Below are 7,555 nucleotides of genomic sequence, written 5' to 3' on the forward strand. Positions count from 1 at the left end.
TAAATTATGAATATTTAGAGTTTATTATGTTAAAATATAATTTCTGGAGAAAATCCCGCTTTAAAATCACGAAAAACGGGCTTAAAATGTTAAAAATATCAAAAATGGGCTAAAAGTGACAAAAATGCGAAATCTGGCCGAGGCTCGGCCCTCTTATGCTGAACCGAGAGAGAGGGAGGCAGAAATCGAGAGAAGAAGAAGAGAGAAGGGAAGGAACCGAGAGGGGAGAAGAGGGAGAGAAGGAACCGAGCGTGCGAAGAGAACCGAGAGGAGAGAAAGGGAACCGAGCGCGCGAAGAGAACTGAGAGGAGAGAAAGGGAACCGAGCGCGGAGGCGGACCGAGAGGCACCGAGAGTGGAGGCGGACCGAGAGGCACCGAGAGGGACCGATCGCTCGGTTGGTCTCGGGTCTCTTAGCCACCAGAGGCTCGGTCTCTGGTCTCTTAGCCACCAGAGGCTCGGTCTCTGGTCCTAAGAAGCCTCTCATTCCGGTTTCGGTTCCTAAAGCCTATTTTTCTCGTTTTCGCCCCGTTTTAAGCCGTTTTTGACCCGGTTAAGGGCCGGAATGACCCGAATGATTCCAAAAAGTTACGGGAAACTTTTGAGAGAGATTTGGGAGAGATTTCTCACACTTGGAGAGATTTGGGAGAGATTTGACATTCTTGGAGAGATTTCTCATACAAAGAGATATTTGAGAGAGGTTTCACATACTTGGAGAGATTTGAGGGAGATTTGACATTCTTGGAGAGATTTCTCATACAGAGAGATATTTGAGAGAGATTTGACATTCTTGGAGAGATTTCTCATACAGAGAGATATTTGAGAAAGATTTCACATACTTGGAGAGATTTGAGAGAGATTTCAAGTGTGGCACTAGTGAGTGTTTGGTTCCGTAATGCGAGTCTCTTGAGCCCCGTTAAGTCATGATTAAGGATCCCACGCACTCTTAATGAGTGTGCAACATGGTTTTCATCAGTTTAGTTCATTGATTAGTACTAGGGCTTAGGAAATTTTTAACACAAGACTTTTCTCAAGTGATGTTTTCCCATTAATATAGCAAGTTATACAGTATGAACATAACACAAACCCTAATACACAAGGTTTAATAGGGTTGACCGGCTTGACCTGATGACTTGACTTGACTCAAGATTGACGATTGTCACAGGGTTTCAGGTCCATATACATTTTAGTGCTAACGGGATGAATCGAGTACATGGTTTTGTGAGCTTCTTCCATCAGAAGATCTCTGATTCCTCCTGTCTTAGGTATCCAAATCCGATCCTGGAACACCTTCAGTCCGTGACTGTTTACACCAAACACCAACGTCTTACCCAAACGTTCCTCCTTTCGGTGATTCTTCTCAGAAGCTTCCTCTTGAGCTTTCTTTATACCTTCCACAATGGTCGAGACAACTTCAATTCTCAACGCTCTTGGCCTTTTCCTTTCAAGATTGACTTTCCGACTGAGAGCATCAGCAACAATATTAGCTTTACCGGGATGGTAAAGTATCTCACAGTCGTAGTCCTTGAGTAATTCCAGCCAGCATCGTTGCCTCATATTCAATTCCTTCTGATTAAAGAGATATTGGAGACTCTTATGATCAGTGAAAAGTTTGCACTTCATGCCATAGAGGTAATGCCCGCATATCTTCAAAGCGAAAACTACCGCTGCCAACTCCAAATCATGATTCGGGTAGTTCTTTTCATGCTCTTTCAGTTGTCGAGACGCATATGCTATCACCTTTTCTCTTTGGGTCAAAACACAACCCAATCCAACCCCAGACGCATCGCTATAAACAGCGAAGTCTTCAACTCCATTGGGTAGAGAAAGTATCGGTGCCTCTCATAGCTTCTTCTTTAGCTTCTCGAATGCTTCTTTATGCTTATCACTCCAAGCATAAGTAGCTCATTTGTGGGTCAAAGCTGTCAATGGAGTAGCGATCAAAGAAAAGCTTTGGATAAACCTTCGGTAATATCCGGCTAATCCTAAAAAGCTTCGGATCTCCGTGGGACTTTTCGGTTGTTCCCACTTCATTACAGCTTCAATCTTTGCTGGATCAACCATTATCCCTTCTTGGTTGACCACATGACCCAAGAATTGGACTTCACTAATCCAAAAATCACATTTGGAGAACTTAGCATACAACTTTTCCTTCTTCAAGACTTCTAACACTTCTCGCAAGTGTCTGCCATGCTCCTCCTGGCTTTTCGAGTAAATCAGAATGTCATCTATGAACACTATCACAGATTTATCAAGGAAAGGATTACAAAATCTGTTCATTAAATCCATGAATGCTGCCGGAGCATTGGTTAGTCCTAACGAAATAACCAAGAACTTGTAGTGTCCATATCTAGTTCTGAATGCGGTCTTCTCGATATCTTGCTCTCTTACTTTTAGCTGATGATATCCTGACCTAAGAACGATCTTCGAGAAATAGCTCGAACCTTGCAATTGATCAAACAGGTCATCAATCCTTGGCAACAGATATCTATTCTTTATTTTTGCCTTGTTCAGCTCTCTGTAATCGATGCACATTCTCATACTTCCATCTTTCTTCTTCACGAATAACACCGAAGCTCCCCAGGGTGATGAACTAGGTCTAATGAAACCTTTGTCCAATAACTCCTGAAGTTGCATCATCAGCTCCTTGATCTCCATCGGTGCTAATCGATAAGGTGCTTTTGCAATTGGCGTTGTTCCTGGTAACAAGTCTATTCTGAACTCTACTTGTCTATCAGGTGGTAATCCAGGAAGATCTTTGGGAAATACTTCCGGATAATCACACACCACAGGAATACTCTGCATCACCTTCTTTTCCTTCTTAGCATCAATCACGAATGCTACATATGATGTACATCACTTGGTCAAACACTTTCTGGCTTTCATTAGAGAAATGATTCCAGAATTTACTCTACGTTTGTCTCCATACACCATAAACGATTCCTTCCCTGGCGGGTTTACCTTCACTATCTTTTTCTTGCACAAAATTTTGGCATCATTGGCGCTAAGCCAATCCATTCCCAAAACGATGTCGAAACCGTTAAGTTCGATAGGTAATAATTCCTCGTGAAACTTATTCCCATTAAGGTCGATTAAGATGTTTTTCATACGATGGTTGACAGGTACAAACTTGCCACTAGCAACTTCAACTAATAAAGCATTATCTATTCTATCAACAGGCAAGGCTAGTTTTCTACCAAATTCATGCGATATAAAGGAGTAGTTGGCTCCAGAATCAAATAAAATTTGGGTAGGCAACATGTTTACGAGAAAGGTACCAAAAGCGACATCAGCTTCATCTTTAGCAGCTTCCAGTGTCATTTGGAATGCTCACGCCTTTGGCTTTGGTGGAATGTTGGGCTTAGCTGCCTCCTTCTTCTTCGGACAGTCTTTTAAAATGTGCCCCTCTTCATTACAACCAAAACACATCCTTTTGTTCTTCGGACATTCATTGGAAAAATGTCCAACCTTCCCACACTTGTAGCAGGTCACATCCTCGCTACATTTCCCAAAGTGCTTTTTCTTACACTTTTCACACCACTTCGCTTTGCCTCCTTTTCCCCCACCAAACTTTTTCGAATCAGATTTCGAAAATTTGCTTTTCTTATCGAAACCAGATGTTCCCTCAAACTTTCTCTTCTCACCAACCTCAACCTTGTTGGTGTTTCTCCCCTTAATCATGTTCTCAACAGACTTGGCAGCCCAGATAGCTTCCTCTAGAGTATGTGCCTGACGTATTGGCACCTCGTACTCCCATGGGAGTCCCTTCGCATACCGGTCCACCTTTGTTAGCTCGTCTGGAACGATACGCAAGGCAAACTCCATCTTATCGGTGAAGTTATTGGTGTATTCATCAACTGACATGCTGCCTTTCGTCAACGTCAGAAACTTGTTCTCTAGTTCCAATAGATTTTGAGCCGAGCAGAACTTGCGCTTGAATTGCACCAAGAACTCTGCCCATGTCAACTGCAGTGGCTTATTTGGGCTTAAAGTCTTCCGTAGAGTGTTCCACCAACGAACGGCTCCACCTCGGAATTGACGTACTGCATAGATAGTCTGCAACTTGCCTCTGCAACCACAAGTCATGAAGGCTAACTCCATTTCAGAGATCAAATCCATCACTCCTATCGGATCCTCCTTTCCATTGAAGGTTGATGGTTTGCAAGTTAGAAAGTCCTTGTACTTGCATCCCATTCCATCATTCCTTCCATCATGGTTGTCTCGCCTAACTATCGGTGGGTTGGCTTGACCAACAGACCCACTGAAGTTTCCCCCTTCCGAGTGCCCTTCATTTAATTCAGGCTCTTCCACACGAATTGACAGTTCTTCATGATTCTATTGAAGCAACCGTCTAGTTTCATCCATCTGACGATCCAACATTGTTTGAATCATCATTTGCACACCAGCCATGGTTATTGGCTCAGGTGTTGCTGCTATGACAGGTCTTTGTTCAATCACTGGTGGTTGATTCCTGTTTTCATCAGCATTTCCAACTCCACTTCTTATTCTCACCATTTTTTTCTACACACCGAATAAGGTGAAATTAGATCCTTATTCACGATAGATATTCAAATCATCCTTATCACTCCGAAACGTTTACATGCTAGTTCTAATATCGTAGACGTACGCTTAGAATCCTACACACATAAATTTTCTAGATCCGGTCGGCAATAGACCATAGATCCGGACAAATAATATCATATATGGCAACATATAACATTTAGCACAAGGCTTGAGTCTAATATGTGTGTTTTCAAGTCTCTTGTGTCTCTAGAAAGGATTCCAAGGCAATATACAAGGCTTGAGGGGTGTTTAAGGTTCCAAAGGGACACTCCCTTGGAGTTGGCGGTCCTAGGACCACTCCTTGGGATTTTACGGTCATGAACCCCATGGTTTACGGCCGTGAAATCTTGGACACCCCTTATACGTCGTTTTTGAGGTCATTTGTTCACTCCTACATGATTCTAGGTGAAGGTATAAGGCTAAGTAGGGGGTTAAAGGCTCAATTTGCATAATTTAAGGGAGTTTACAGCCTAAGGGTTTTCTTGGGCCGTAAACCCTCTTTTAAGCCTCTAAATATAAGATTTAATGTCTAAAACACTTCTAGGGGATGTTCTAAGTTAGCCTCTAAGCCTAAGGAAGAGATTTGGGAGCATTTTGGCACACTTTTAGGGGTTTACATCCCTAGAGTGTTCTTGGGCCGTAAACTCCTTACTCTTGGCCTTCTTGGACGATTTTGAAGCTATAATGACATGTAATGAGTTGTAGAACAATCTAGGGTAAGAGTACTTATAGTTTGGAAGTGGAAACTTGCGGATTTTGGAAGAATCGGGCCTTGAAGAGAGAGAGTAGAGAGAAAGAGAGGGACTAGAGTGGTAAAAGTTCTAACTTGGTGACCACTCAACCCTTATATAGGGTTTGAATTTGTGGCCAGGTGGAATTCTACCCGATACCGACGTTAAGCGGGGCTTATGGTCGTACCCGATTAAGTGGTCGTATTATAACTTGTTTGCAACTAAAACTTTTTAAAAGAATATTGAGGGTGTTTCCCACATTCCTAATTCATTCCGATCCTTACGAAGTCATAATAAAAGTTCAAATTTTTATTTTTTTGATCCCAATGTTAACGGTAATGTTTAATAAGAACGAGTTCTATTAACGAAAAACGGTTTACGGTGAATGAATAATTTTGGGTTGTCACATCGTCCCCCCGTTAGAGGGAATTTCGTCCCGAAATTAGAGTTCAAACAATCATGTTATTACAAGATAACTAAGCGAAAAGATGGGGATACTTAAGCTTCATTTGATCCTCGCGTTCCCCAGTGAATTCCGGTCCTCGCTTGGCGTTCCATCGAACTTTCACAATTGGGATGCAACTTAGTTTTGTTCGTTTGACCTCCCTATCCATGAATTCCACAGATTCTTCCACAAAGTTGAGGCTTTCATTGATCTCGATCTCGTCTAGTGGGATTACTAGGGTTTCATCATATAGGCACTTTTTCACGTTCGAGACGTGGAAGGTAGAGTGTATGTTACTGAGTTCGCGGGGTAGGTTAAGTTTGTATGCTTCGGGGCCGATTCTGGAGAGAATCTAGAAAGGCCCTATGTATCTTGGATTCAGCTTTCCACACTTCCCAAAGCGTATCGTGCCCTTCCAGGGAGAGACTTTCAAAAGGACTCGGTCTCCGACCTGGAATTCCAAGGGTTTTCTCCGTTTGTCTGCGTAGCTTTTCTAGTTGATCTTTAGCGGCTTTTAGTCGTTCACGAATCTGTACGATCTTCTCGGTCGTTCCTCGAATGAGCTCCGGACCCGTGACAGTGCTATCAGGAATGCATCCTTTAGCTAACTGAGTGTCACCCACCTCAGCCCAGCATAGAGGGGATCTACACTTTCGGCCATAGAGGGCTTCGAATGGGGCTGCCTTAATGCTCGTGTGATAATTGTTGTTGTAGGAAAACTCTACAAGGGGTAAGTGGGTATCCCATGCCTTACCAAAGTCGATCACATAGGCTCGCAGCATATCTTCTAGGGTTTGGATCGTCCTCTCACTTTGTCCGTCAGTCTGCGGATGGTAGGCCGTACTCATGTCCAGCCTCGTTCCCAATGCGTTTTGTAGTGATTGCCAGAATCTCGAAGTAAACATACTATCTCTATCAGAGATGATAGATATAGGGACACCATGCAGTCCTACGATTTCTTTAATGTATGTCCTTGTGAGTTTCTCCATCTTGTCTGTTTCTTTGATGGGCAGGAAGTGTACGGATTTGGTCATCTGTCGATGATGACCCATATGGTATCAAGTCCACCCGTTTTCTTAGGTAGCTTAGTTATGAAATCCATAGTGATCCGCTCCCACTTCCACTCCGATATCTCTGGTTGCTGTAGAAGACCTAATGGCTTCTGGTATTCGACCTTGACCTTAGCGCAAGTAGGGCATTTACTCACAAAGGTAGCAATCTCTGCTTTCATGTTAGGTCACCAATATGACTTTTTAAGATCCAAATACATCTTATCTGAACCTGGGTGGACGGAATATCGAGTGTTGTGGGCCTCCTTCATGACCAAGTTTCTGAAGCCACTGTGACGCGGTGTCCACATTCGGTCCATGAGATATAAAGCTCCGTCACCTTTGACTTCCAAGTTCTTATCCATTCCTCGTAGGGATTCTCCCGCCACATTTTCAGGCTTCAACGCTTCGAGCTGAGCTTCTTTGATTTGTGCGGAGAGATGCGAATGGATAGTCATTGTTAACGACTTGACTCTTCGACCAGAATGTTCCTTCCGGCTTAGGGCATCTGCTACTACATTGGCTTTACCCGGGTGATAAAGAATTTTGGATTCATAATCATTGAGTAGCTTAACCCACCGTCGCTGTCTCATGTTGAGCTCCTTCTGGTTGAATATGTGCTGTAGACTTTTGTGGTCGGTGTATATCGTGCTCTTCGTACCATACGGGTAATGCCTTCAGATCTTTAGGGTGAATTCTACCGCTTCTAATTCGAGGTCGTGCGTGGTGTAGTTGAGCTTGTGTGTCTTCATCTATCTTGAGGCATAG

The sequence above is a fragment of the Lactuca saligna genome, chromosome 4 (genome assembly GCF_052625555.1).
Source record: "Lactuca saligna cultivar CGN05327 chromosome 4, ASM5262555v1, whole genome shotgun sequence".
NCBI classification, from domain to species: Eukaryota; Viridiplantae; Streptophyta; class Magnoliopsida; order Asterales; family Asteraceae; genus Lactuca; species Lactuca saligna.